Source organism: Gadus macrocephalus, chromosome 9 (genome assembly GCF_031168955.1).
Source record: "Gadus macrocephalus chromosome 9, ASM3116895v1".
Taxonomy (NCBI): domain Eukaryota; kingdom Metazoa; phylum Chordata; class Actinopteri; order Gadiformes; family Gadidae; genus Gadus; species Gadus macrocephalus.
In genome coordinates this window covers 7,700,568-7,714,735 of record NC_082390.1, presented here as the reverse complement: position 1 = coordinate 7,714,735, position 14,168 = coordinate 7,700,568, and the positions used below count along the sequence as shown (strand labels likewise).

Here is a 14,168-nt window from a genome sequence, read left to right as displayed (position 1 = left end):
GGGAGATAAGTCCCGGGCGCTGTGATCGATGGGGGCTGGTTCACACTAGCGCTCCGTCAGTCTGTCCTCCCTCTTTGTCTTTGTCATTCACTTGTGTGTGTGTGTGTGTGTGTGTGTGTGTGTGTGTGTGTGTGTTTCTTTTTTTTATTCTTCTTGTTCACCGCAGCCTTATCTGGGCTCATGTTCTGCAAGGGAGGGGGGGGGGGGGGGGGGACATGAACGCATACAAACCGAAGATGGAGAGCGGAGACCAGGCTATAAATAGGGCCTCGATTATATTAGCACGCGTCACCCCGGCTTACGGCAGCGACTGTTTCTGACGATAACCTCTGGTTGACTCGCATGTACGGATGACAGATGGTTGAGTCTGAGTCTAACCGATGCCCTGCTCTCCACTCCGAAGACCGAGACCCCATATGTCAAAAAACAACAACGCACAATGGGGCGCCTTAGAACTCACTGCATCATCATCCCCTCCCCTTGGAGCCTATCAGATCATCCGTCACCCTCAACACCCCCTTCTCATCCCCATCTCAACCCCTCAACATCTCTGTTCTCCCCTCCACAGCCAAGGTGCGGTCAAAGTGCGCCCCCACCTTCTTCGCCTGCGCCAACGGCATCTTCTGCATCATCGGACGCTTCCGCTGCAACGGGTTCGCCGACTGTCCGGACCGGAGCGACGAGGACAACTGCAGTGAGTCTCGTCTCGAATCTCTCGTAACAACGTCCAATAATAACCCCATTAACTCAGCTTAAGTCCCTCTAAACGCCGGCTCTCGCGCGTAATTAAACAACACCGTGTCCTCGTTATTGTATCAAGCTCCGTTTCCCGCTCCCAGCGTCTGTCTGCCGGTCGGTGTCGGTTTCCCCCGCACGTCTCGGGCCGACGTTTCCTTGTCCTTAGCTTGAACACCCAGGTAGAGCTCATATTATGGAGGGCCGAGGAGCGTCCCTGGCTGGCCCCCATTACAGCTCATTACCATCGCAGCCTTTCTGAACTCTGAAGCCCCCCAAGCACTTCGAATCTAACTGCAAATCTAATCTAGCCATTTAGAGGAGGCTTTGATCCCTGCTCCCTTCTCGTGCTACGTCACCACTGTGTAATTGTCAGGATAGAAGGAGGAATTTTGCATAATTTCACCAGAGTTTCTTCCCAGAGAGAAACTTGAATATGCTGCCACTGCACTCTTTGCCACACTTTAAATGATTCAAGTTGATACATTTTTTTATGCGACAGAGATCTCCAGATCAGGATACTTACTCATTCATCACATCTTTGAGAAATCCCAAGGATAATTATATACAGATGGTTTTACGCTGCTAAATTTGGTTGCATCAAAGTGTTGGAAGTTGAAATGGGACCTAACATCTAAAAGTTACTTCCGACACCGTCTTGAAATGAAACTCCAAATATTCACCTTATTTAGATAATTCCTCATGCAGTAAAGTCTAATAGTCAAATTTAACTTCAAAGTAAAATCATACAGATGGCACTCTCTAGCTGGTCAGACACCTTAGAAAACAGCCACAAAGAAACCGAATATGAACCAAACTCTGAGGAGGTTGGTCTTCGGCTAACTTTAGCATCATAAACCCTTTATCATCAGGCTGGCAGTGGTTTATCACCGAAGACCATGCTTTAAAAGTATTAAACTCTATATTTCATATCATTTTAAGCTAGTAATAAGAGTTGAATTGTATTCTAATCAAATGTTTACGAGCTGTGGACTTGCAGTGTGCTTAGATTTTCCCTCTTGTGGTCATTTGGGTCATTAAAAAAGGATCTGTAAAAATGTGCGTAAACGTGGAGGAAAAAGGTAGTTGAATAGGGCGTACGTCCCCTCGCCCCTAACCCCAACATCCAACCCCCTTCGGAGTCTCTTCTAGTGTTCCTGTCCCAATACGACCCTCTCCTCCCTAACCCCAGCAGCCAACCCCCTGGTGTGCTCGGAGTCTCGCTTCAAGTGTCGCAACGGCCGCTGTGTGGACCGCAGCTTCCTGTGCAACAGTGAGGACAACTGCCAGGATAACAGCGACGAGGAGGACTGCCTGACCACAGCAGGTAGGCCCGGTGCAGGCGATCAACTCCTGCACACACACACACACAGCATGGCTAGTAGGGAATACATACTGTGTCAAGGATACAGCAGTGAAACGTTCATCTATGCATCCAGGAAAATAAGATGATAATGTGGGTTATTGCTGGACCCCAGCTGGGCATTAATGGGGCTGTGTACAAACATTGTCTGTCTGCCTTTCTATCTATCTATCTATCTATATCGGTCTATCTATCCATCCACCCTGCCATTGATCCATCCAATCATGTATCCATCTATTTATACATTGATGCAATGGTTAGGGTTGGCCTAGTCTTAGCAAGCGTATCTGCGTATAGAGGCGTATGAATTTATAGCTTATCTCCAGGGCCTGCTGCTGTCTTCTGGCCCAGTGGAATAACCCACAGAGTCTCTGCTCCTAAGACAAAGTGCTGTGTTCATTCCCACTGCCTACTAGTACACTAGTTCCCACCTCAGAGTGCAAGGTAAGCATTTCAGATAGTTAGATGCTCATATAGCAAATACATTCAAACAAAGGCATCTCAATGAGGAGAGGGTGTCAGCACTTCCTTACTGTGCAACTGACCAAGCAAAAACCAGCGACTGTTCGAGACACACTTTTGCGTGCCAAGTCTTGTTTGTGTAGGAGGGACTTGCTTCTGCGTTCTGGCTAAGCACACTGAAATGCCATAGAAGATCTCTTCTTGAAGGTCTCTTCATTCCACCATTGGCTTACCCACTCGGCTCTTGTTCAGGACAAGTGGGGAGAAGTTGTGTGCTCAGCATTGGCCTTCAGCAAAGATCAGGGATGAGAAGGGTTTATTTTGTTTTCTGGCATCCGCTAGGCTGCAGAGTTAAACTCTCAGAGCAAACACAGTCTCTGTAACGCAAACACACACACATACACACACACACACACAAACGCGTACACACACGCACGCACACACACACACATACACACACACACATACGCACACACACACACAAACACACAAACATACACATGCGCGCACACACACACACACATACGCTCAAACACCCACACAAACATCACACACACGCGCACACACGCACACACACACACAGACACCCACACAAACATACACACACACTCACGCACACACACACAATCCCTTTTGTGCTCTGACTCCACCTGCCTTGGTAATAAGCACAGACCTGCAGGTGACAGATAAGACATTCAATATCTGCTCCAGGTTGCCTGAGCATAGCCTCTTCTCTTGCAGTTTACTTTCCCCACTCTCTCACGTACTCTCTCTCTCTCTCTCTCTCTCTCTCTCTCTCTCTCTCTCTCTCTCTCTCTCTCTCTCTCTCTCTCTCTCTCTCTCTCTCTCTCTCTCTCTCTCTCTCTCTCTCTCTCTCTCTCTCTCTCTCGTTCTCCAACCCTGCACATCTCTCTAAATGAGCTTTTACTGTTTCCCTCTTGCGTCGTGTCGCATGCGTCGAACCACAGCTTATCTGAACTCCATATTTGTAGAGCGGCAGTGTGGCTATCCCGTCCCCAAAGATACATATATTTATTACCTGGGTGATTCTATACTGATAACAACTCGTATATAACACACAGTGGGCTGCTCTTGGCTTTTAATCTACTCTCCTCTGTTTTTATTTTCCCAGACGTGATTCAGCATCGCGACGGGTCTGAACTCAACTGAAGCGCTGCTCACCAGCGATTTATAATGCTTACTGTTTCACTTCTGCTATTGGATCGACGATGGTGGTAATGGGTGTTCTTAAGCTAAACAGAAAGCAGGCTAAGTGCGGACAAATCTATAAAAACACCAGTCCGATGATTGCACATGGAGATAAAGGTTGTGGTTCAAGGAGCCTGTGTGTGTATGTGTGTTTGTGTCTGAGAGGTGGGGGGGGGGGGAATAAGAGCGTTATCGAAGGTGTGCAGGCCCAATCAGGTGTGGCTGGCGAGGGAGAACGGAGCGTCCATGCAGTAACCAGAGAGAGAGAGAGAGAGAGAGAGAGAGAGAGAGAGAGAGAGAGAGAGAGAGAGAGAGAGAGAGAGAGAGAGATGGAGAGAGAGAGAGAGAGAGAGAGAGAGAGAGAGAGAGAGAGAGAGAGAGAGAGAGAGAGAGAGAGAGAGAGAGAGAGAGAGAGAGAGAGAGAGAGAGAGAGAGAGAGAGAGAGAGAGACCGGGAAAGAGAGACCGGGAAAGAGAGACCGGGAAAGAGAGACCGGGAAAGAGAGACCGGGAAAGAGAGAGAGATACATATACGGAGAGAGACAGACATGGAAAGAGACAGGGACAGAGAGACTCCAAAGCCATTTAACATACCGAGAGAGAGGGAAAGCGGAGACGGAAAGCTGGGTCCGAACTGAGGGAGGATTAGAGACTACGCTTTACCGGTCCTGTAGCGGGTGCTTTCATCCAAGGCGAGTTACAGTCAATCCATATATATGGGGGTTGCTTTTGGATGCCTAAACGTAGACGGTGAACCGTGTAGCTTGTGGCCCATGGTCCCAGGAGGACTTTGGCCGGGAGACGGTCCCACGGCAGAGCCCACAGTCCCACTAGGGCTCCCCTGGGTCCTGGGTTTCTGAAGCGTGACCTCGGACTGATGTCCTGAGTTCAGCAGACACCCTCATGTCCATGTCTCTGGTGGGATTACGATAGGAGGTGGAGGGAATGTTTAAGACTCCAGACTCCCAAATCTGAGATCTAGATTGCCATCGTGCCATCGAGCCATCGAGCGTTGCATTAAGGAGCGTGCCCTCAGCGTAGTTTGAGTTATGTGTGGAAACACTTTCCATGCAACTTGCTTCACTGCCCGTCAGATGTGGAAAATCCAATGTGGAAAAATTGCAGGCCTAGATTTTCAATGGCGATCGTTTGCGCACCACTTTCACCCTACGATCGATCAGTTCTCTGTACATTGATTGTCGTGTGACGTTCCGAAACCGGAATGTTCTTAAATTCCCAATCAGAAGTCGTTTGAAAAAAGAAAACGGTTTGTGAACACGCCCTGTGGAGCGTGTGAAACTGCAAGTCGACAGGACTCTTAACGGCAAGGAGACCAGGCTTTTACGGAGGAGCCCTCTGGGTTTGGCCCCAGAAAACCTGACATCAATGTCAGGATGACCTTTCCTGAATGTGCTCCTTGACTCTAGTGGTACAAATACGACCACAAAGTGAGGTTGGCTGTGTACCTGTACATCAAATGGCAACTCAAAGCAAAGAAACGGTACGAGAGCTGTTGCCGTAGCTAGTTACTACTGTACTTATCGTTGTGCAATGGACATGCCAGCCATCTAAAGAGGGAGCTAAAGTATGTAGCCAGCTACTACAGTACTTATCGTGGTGCGATGGACATGTCAGCCAACTAAAGAGGGAGCTAAAGTATGTGGGGATGTTTTGCCGAGTGTATTCAGGGATAACAAGGTTCAATCTGCACTGTCTGGAGCGGCCCAGACAGACTCATTCTATCCTCAAAAAAACCTGATGAATTCCCACGTGGGTGGAGGGTTGTGTGCATAATAGTAGTTCAGAGAGTGCATGCTTGGCTGTCTCACGCTTGTGCTTACACACACACACACACACACACACACACACACACACACACACACACACACACACACACACACACACACACACACACACACACACACACACACACACACACACACACACACACACACACACACACACACACACAGATTGGAATTCCTCTCGGTGTAAAGCCCCATATCAACAGCTCGCATTAGGTTTCATGATTAGGTTTGTTGCAGGCGACAGTGGTACCCTGATTCCCCGCGAGGAGGATAATAGAATAACGAAGGGGGAAATGCAATTCTTTGTAGAGCACAGAAGACTACAGCCCAATACTCAGCACAGCACTCTGCTCTGAATCCTTCCGCGGGCGTCTTGCCTGAGGGTTTTTAGCGAGACTTTGGGACGCGTTTGCATAGTTTGCAGGGAAGGGCCGTGTCAATTTACATGTGTGCACCACTGAGTGGTACCCTGTGTGCTATTGACACAGGTGTTCAATCACAATGCAATGCATTTTTGTTTTGTGTCTAGCTCAATGACACTGTGTGCCATCAAACCGCCTTCCTCCCCCAAAAAGTCTTTCTTTGTTTATCGCGACCTGCTCCTAGATCTATAATGCATCTCCTGGATCTTTCCCAGCTGCTGTCGCCCACCCAGCATACAGACAGACAGACTGACAGACAGACAGCAGCCGCCTGGCCGCCTGGCCCCTTCGCCTCAAACCTCAAACAACACAGCCGCCGTTTGAAAGGAAGAAAAATCTCCCACAATTTGCTGTCACAAAGCCTTTCATGTCCCATTATGGACCTGCCAGGCAGCGCCATCAGCGTAATCAGCATCATTGGACAGCTACTCTGAGCATGGGCGGCCAGCACAATTAGAGAGGACTGAACACCCACACAGGGACGGAGAGCTGAACAAACCGCACAGGGAGAGGAGAGCAGCCGCCGCGGGACTGCCAGTTAGCATTATGGGATGCTGCATGATGACGAGAGAGCGGTGGTCAAATTAGTGCGGTCCAAGATCTGCCAGATAAATAGGACATGGTTTGGGTTTTTTTTGAGAAGGAATGAGCTGCCAATGGGACCTGGTTTGAGTTAATTAGTTTGGGTTTTAAATTGATGGATTCTTGTCAGGGGAATTCCAGGCCTATTTTACCTGCTCCATTTTCGACTTAATAGCACAACGTGTTATGCTTGGTTAGGGGATAATGGAGCTCTAATAGAATTAAGATAGACAGACGGGTGTTCTCATCTGGGTGTTTCGTCAGTCGTGATTGGATTTTCATTCAATTTGCCCTCGCATGTATCTGCCGAGAGGAAAAACTGAAGTCCAGTGAGTGACACGCCCTCTGAACTCTTTCGAAGGACTACTGAAGGGATACACAGGGCTGGAGCCACTGCTGTTCTTCCTGAAGCACTGCCAAACCATCAGCCTTCCTTCTGCCCAGCATCCCAAATGTGGATATCAGTGCTGGTTCAAAAAGGTCAAAATGTCTTCCAGCTCAATCCGTAGCTGACAATTTTAAATTGTTTTGCCTGTATGTATGTATATATGTATGCAGCCATTGTATTTCTTCCTTGCTAAGTAAGGGAGTTTTTTCTTGCCCTCTGGGGGGCCAGGGTCAGGGGGGTGTCATAAACACACCGCCTGTGAAGCCCTTTGAGACTGTACCGGTGATTAAGGGCTAAACCAATTGAATTGAATTGAATAGAATTGAATTGAAAAGCTCACTGTTGTAAACTACAACAAGATGGCCCCTTAAGGCTGACAAAGCGCCCCCCTCCCCCCTCGAAAAGTAAGAGAAAAGAGTCAGGGAACAAAGCCCCTGTGCTCACCGGTGGCATCTTCTTAGCTTTCTAATAGCCTCCCAGACGCTCCACGGCCTCTACTTATTGATTTCAGGCCGGATCCGAGGCCTTAGAATTAGTTTTGCCTGCTACGCAATGACAAATTAATCCATAGGGCGTTTGTCGTGTCGCGTCGTGTTGTGTTGTGTTGCAGGTGTGTGTGAATGGCTGCTGTGTCGGTCGTGCCCTCATTAACACACTGGGCTGCAGGGGAGACATTGATGGGGTGGGAGGGAACGCCGGAAACGGGGAGAAATCGAGGCGGGCGGGGAAGGGAAACGTAACTGCGGCCGTTCATCAGGTGCCTGCGCGCTCGCTCGACAGCCGGGAGGAGGGGGAGGAGAGGAGGGGGGGGGGCAGGGCCACCCTGTGGGTTTTAAATCATCCAAAGTTTCAGCCCGCTTCTCTTGTGTATCGGTAAACTGTGCTTACACGTCGAGGGGAGGCTGGTGCAGTGGTAAAATAAAGAGCGGAAAAAAAGGTCCCGGAGTCGCAGTCGAACCTGCAGGCATAGGAGAATAAGACGCCTTAGCCCGAACCTGGAGTCCTTAGCTGTGTGTTGAAGAGGCTGTTTACGGTGTGTTTGAGGTTACAGACACTGCGTCCTTACTTAGTCTTCAGTCCTGCGTCTTTTGTCATCATGGATCTGAGCCCTCATTCAAACCGTTTGGTATCTCAGGCAGTTTTCGTGACCGTGTTTGACACCCTTGAAGCGTGAGTGTGTTTTAGGGTCTCGGGTTCTTCCATTTCTTGTGGTCAGGTTTTGAACGTCGAAAGATTGGCATCTTTCGATTATGTTCGTGTCGTTTAGGAAGCCTTGAAGCGGGAGAGTGTTTTGGGTCTCGGGGTCTTGCTCTTGTTTTTTATCCTGTTTCTCTCAATCCTCTGTTCAACTGTCTAAAGTAACTGTCAGTGTGACAGGCCTTTTTCAACTAGTGGCCATCTTGGTTCTAAACACTATAATTCAGTTCCCCTGCATGCTGGCTTTTATCACCAAGATGGCCACCAGGTGACTAATGGAGGCCCTCTCACGACGGGGGTCACGTTGCCGTTGCCAGTGTCCCAGAGAGAGTCTCCTCATGGGGGCAAAAGACTCCATGAATCACGGCTGTCCTTGGAGGCCCCATAACCGTCAGTCCTTTTCACTCCCGGCTTCCTGACACCAACTGCCGTTCCCTCCCACGTCACACCATGTTCAGTTGCCATGGCGACAACGGCCCTCAAACCTGCGGAGGAGCGCAGAGAACAAAAGCTGAACTGTTCCCCCCTTTCTGTGTGCTCGGTTCACTGCCCATCCGAAAGACGGAGAGAGAGTGTGTGTGTGTGTGTGTGTGTGTGTGTGTGTGTGTGTGTGTGTGTGTGTGTGTGTGTGTGTGTGTGTGTGTGTGTGTGTGTGTGTGTGTGTGTGTGTGTGTGTGTGTGTGTGTGTGTGTGTGTGTGTGTGTGTGTGTGTGTGTTCCCAAAGTTCCTTCATTATATTTTTTTTAACTGACTTCAATTTCAAATAATACCCCCCTTCTCCCCTGTAGCAAATTGATTTCAAACTTTAATGTGTTTTTTCTTTTAATTCATTTACATTAAACTTTTCATTTGTCCATGAAAGGTGTCTAGTTTCTATTAAGTTGTAATGGCTAAGTGATAATGGCTTATCTGTATCTCCTTTTAATAACATGGCCTGTGTCCTTTACAAAATCAGACAGTTTAATGGAGTTTACTCCGAAGCCACTGAGGCATAGTGGAAAGCACTTACTGTCAACCAAAGAAAGACATGTACCTACTTCCACACTCCCTTTTGTTAGTCCCCGCCCCAAGCTTTTTTCCGGCCCCCAAAACAAATCCCCTCCAGCCTGATTGGCTGAGATGTTATTCCCAGCCGGGAATGCCCGGTAGCGCTACAAAACTAAACCGCAAAGACAAGCCATAAATTCCGTTTCAGTGATGCACAAGCCGCTTATACAGCACCTTAAATCACATTGGCGATGAGAAACGGAAAGGAAAGTCCCGGTGGGGTTCAGTGCATCGTGATATCAAGTTAAACTCTGTCATAGAAGACCACAAAGCCACCTTTGATGCCTGTGTTGACACTAACGCATCAAAAATACATGCGGTCTGCATGAGATTGTGTTGTAGCCTTTGTTTGAAGAACTAGTGGGACAATGTTATAGTCTGCTTTGTGCCCTGATAATATCTTATTGTGTAGCATACGCATACAAAATACAATAACGTTTTTATTAATAAAACAGCAGTCCATAAATACAGAAAATATACGATGACATATAAAATAACGGTCATATAAAATATCAAATAGATTGAACTAAGAAATCACAGATTTTACATTGTATACATTCCAATCGTAATAAAAAATGACAGTAAATGAACTAGGACATAAAATAATAAACCAGTCACATAAATAACCATAAGAATTACAAATAAAAGGATGAAAAAAGATTTCCTGTCCCCGTTCCAACTCCGACAATTGTGTCTGCTTGTGAGCGGCTTCAAAAGGCCTCACATGAAAGCCACTCTGACAGTGAGTATCCCTGCAGTCTATTGGCTGGTACAATAGAGAGTCGTGTGTGTGTGTGTGTGTGTGTGTGTGTGTGTGTGTGTGTGTGTGTGTGTGTGTGTGTGTGTGTGTGTGTGTGTGTGTGTGTGTGTGTGTGTGTGTGTGTGTGTGTGTGTGTGTGTGTGTGTGTGTGTGTGTGGGCTCGTGACAGAGCAGAGAGCCAGAGATAACAGGCTTATCATGGAGGTTCCTGAAGCTCAGCATGAGGCCAATTTCTCTATCCCAGGCCCCTGTCACTGTAGTTCTGCTTACTGTCAGCCCGCTGTGGGCACTTTGCGTGCCCAAAGTTAGCTGCTTAACCGGGGGGGAAGGCATGCACGCTAGTACAGTATGTGGTGAATGTAAAGTCGGGATTCCCTTAGCACTGGGTTAATACGAAAGAGGTTTCTTCTGTGGAAAACAACGATAAGACTAGAGCCTGACAATAAGGGAACAATACAACCTGAGATGGGAGCATGAGTTTAGCAAGCTGAAATGATGCTGTTTCATATGTGCAGAGTAGGGATGGTAATGTGGGGACTTCTCTCTCCACACTGAGGCTTTTGTCAGACCTATGTGTGAACTTCTGGTACACACTCGTCCATGGGCAGCACTCCCAAGAGCTCACTCTTTCTCTCCCGCCCACTCTCCCACTGTTCTCTCATTGTTTCTCTCCATCCCTCTTGCTCTCTCCACTTCACGGCTATGACGCCTCTCTCTCTCTCTCTCTCTCTCTCTCTCTCTCTCTCTCTCTCTCTCTCTCTCTCTCTCTCTCTCTCTCTCTCTCTTTCTCTTTCTCTTTCTCTTTCTCTTTCTCTTTCTCTTTCTCCCTCTCCCTCCCTCTTTCTCTCTCTCTGCCTCCCTCTCTCTTCCTCCCTCCATCCCTCCCTCCCTCCAATACCACCACTCTGCCTCTCTCTCTCCTGCTCCCTCTCCCTCTCTCTCTCTTCCCCCTCCCTCTCTCTCTTTCTCTCTCCCCCCCCCCTTTCTCCCTCACTCCCCCTCTCCCTCCCTCCCTCCTCCCCCCTCTCACTCTCTCTCTCCCTCTCTCAGCCCCTGCCCTGCCCTTGTCTCTCAGTCTGTGTTCCACAGCGTCAGTCCTTTGTGGAGCAGCAGCCCATAAAGGAGATGCGAGGGGCTGGAGACGGCTGCAGTGCAACCAATGCCTCCCCGCCCAGGGGAACGCGTGGCAACGGGGGGAAACTTCTTCAAGAGCTGGGAGATAAAACACATGTGGTGTCCATCTAATATTCATGTGCCTACAAACATTCATCAAAAATGTTGTTGAATGTTTTATGGTTTTTCCTCTGAACCTTTGATCACATCCAACAAATTGGAATGAGTTTTAACAGGAGTTAAATTTGGCTATTTAGTGGGTTTAGTGGATGCTAATTATCTTTTTAGAGAATTTTAGAGAATAACGTTTGAAATAATAGCAAAAATTGTGGTTCAATTTGAGTTCTTATCTTGATATATGAGCATGATGTATTCATCGATATCAGTATAAAAATCCCAGTCGTCTTTTTAGCATGAAAACTACATTGAAGCAATATTAAGCAAAGCACTATACTAAGTACGTCGATAAATCATCAGCAACTAAATGATATAGCGACGATGGTAAACTTGACTTTGTGGGAGCGTTGCTGGAGGACCATGCCTAGTTTCTCTCTGGTTTACAACAGCTGTAACAGCTGGACGGCTTCACACTGGCTGAATGTAACGCCACGGCTGTTATCTATTGATACCTGCAAATGTCTGAATTCATAATTGAATCTGCGGCGGGCTCGGTGTTGTGTCTGGAGCCAGATGTCCCAATAGCGTGGCTGTGCGGATGGAAAGGGTAAATAGACTTTACAGTGCAGGGACAGATTAACGGGCTGGGGTTTGTTGCCAGACGGGGAAGGAAAACAGAGACGCAGGTAGAGGTAGGGGGAGAGGGAGGAGGATAGAGGGCTGAGAGGACAGAGGGAGAGGGAAGGGGGATTGGTGAGGGAGTAGGAGGAGGAAGAAATCAAGAACCAAGCACAGGGAGGACAGGAGGAAGAAAGAGAAGGAGAGGAATATAAAAACAGAGAAATAGCAAGGCAATAGACAGACAGAGAATGTCAGTGTGTGTGTGTGTGTGTGGGTGTGGGTGTGGGTGGGTGTGTGTGTGTCTGGGGAGTTTCTCTCTCTAGTCTATGCATGCAACACTAGTCGTATAGAGGTAATTACTCTCTCTCTCTCTCTCTCTCTCTCTCTCTCTCTCTCTCTCTCTGTCTCTGTCTCTGTCTCTGTCTGTCTCTCGCTCTGCCTGTCTCTCTCTCCCTTCTGTAGAGAGAGAGAGAGAGAGAGATGAATTACCTCTATAAGACCACTGCTGAGAGAGAGAAACTAGACAGATCATGAAAATATTATTTTAGCTTTTCTGATATTTTGGGATTCTTTGATGCTTCTGATTCTCTGATCTGCCTTATATGTCCCCATATAAAGTGATATGACACCTTTGAATCTTGTATTTCTATGCACATGATCCGGTATATTTTACAGCCTTCACATTTAATAAGGTAGTGTGCTTGGGAAATATCCAATTATTTTATGGAAATAATCACTTGTGATTGGCTGGTCTGAATTGTAGGCTGAAGCTGATTGGCTACCATCCTGGTGCTGATTCTGACTAGCTTGTTCCAATCCAGATAATACCAGATTTAAAGCAAGCAGTGTTTGGCATTCATTAGATAAAACATCTGAGGCAGCTTTCCTGGCCTGCCCTAATCTAACTGTGTTACTTAATAACCTACGGTGGTAAAGTTGCAAATCATGAAAGGCATAAAATGGCAGGAGATAATATGCAAATGGAAGACGTTGAAAGGTAGAGAGATAATCTGGGGTAAAAGGTCACATGGACACATTTCTGCTTCCAGTTTTGATTCAGAACATGAGCTTCAAGGTATGTTCCCCCTCACACACAAACATGCATGCACACACACATACATGCCCGTAAAAATACATGTACAACACACACACGCATCCACGTACAGCACAGACACAAACACACACACACACATTCACATACAACACAGACACATACACACTAGGTATGGGTCGGTCGCGAACGATTCTGTCAGAACGAAAGTATCCCGAAGGTGAACGACGAGAACTGATTCCCAAAACAAGAAAACTGATTATTTTTTAAACATATAACAAATATATGGTCACGTAAATAAAATATACAAACGAACAGAGCTTCGTCTCCCTGCGACCTTATATTGACTGAGTCTAAAACATTCTCATCGATTTAGCCAATGAGAGTACTACAGCAGGTAGCAATCGCGTTGCCATGGCCCATGGGTAAACAAATGATAAGGTACCACCACACAAGTTAACTATCGATCGCTGCAGGCTTCAATATCATGCAACCACTTTTTGGTTTCCTTTTTATTTTGTTCTACATCAAAATTGCATGATTTAATAAAGTATTGTTTTTACCTTCCATTACGAGTTTCGTTTGGTCTAGTTGCTAACGTGCTCCACTGCTTATTAGAGCTACTTGGAAGACGCCATTTAATTCTTACTGCACCCCATTATGTATTGAGGATATTTATGAAAAAAAGGCACGTATGTGCTTTATATACATGCTTAATATTTACACTTAACCTGGGTAATTTCACCAGAACATTAGAAAGTAGTAGGCTACATGCATGTTGATTAACATTTATTCCATAATTTCCGATTCCCTGGCAAATGACGTAACAGACCATCTGACTTAACGAACGAATCAAACGAACGAATCAAACGAAAGAATCATGAGAGTGAATGGAACTGAAAGACCTGAATACCGTAAAAGAATCGTTTTGCCCATCCCTAATACACACACACACAAGCATGCACGTACAACGTACACACATACACACATACACACACACCACGTCCATCGCGGGAGGAGAACTATGATCTTAATTGCCACCATTATTTCCTGGCCTTACCCCTAAGGGACAAGGAAGGGCCAGACTACAGGTCTGAACACTACAACCTTGGGGGCGATGAGACAGAATATTCATCAATGCTTTGAAAGACGTTTCTAGAAGCGCCTGCTGCTTCCAGCTGCAAGCCAAATGATGAACTCAAAGATGCAGCGAGATAGGGAAAGATTGTGTGTGTGTGTGTGTGTGTGTGTGTGTGTGTGTGTGTGTGTGTGTGTGCGTGTGTGTGTGTGTATG

General features: G+C 47.1%; 1 long non-coding RNA gene across 1 annotated transcript; it reads left to right on the top strand.

Moving 5' to 3' along the window:
- Nucleotides 1-124: 124 nt before the first annotated feature.
- On the top strand, nucleotides 125-3,107 carry LOC132464285 (uncharacterized). The gene is made up of 2 exons (XR_009527226.1): nucleotides 125-694; nucleotides 1,928-3,107. It is a non-coding gene; the product is annotated as an uncharacterized LOC132464285 (long non-coding RNA).
- The last annotated feature ends 11,061 nt before the right edge of the window (nucleotides 3,108-14,168 follow it).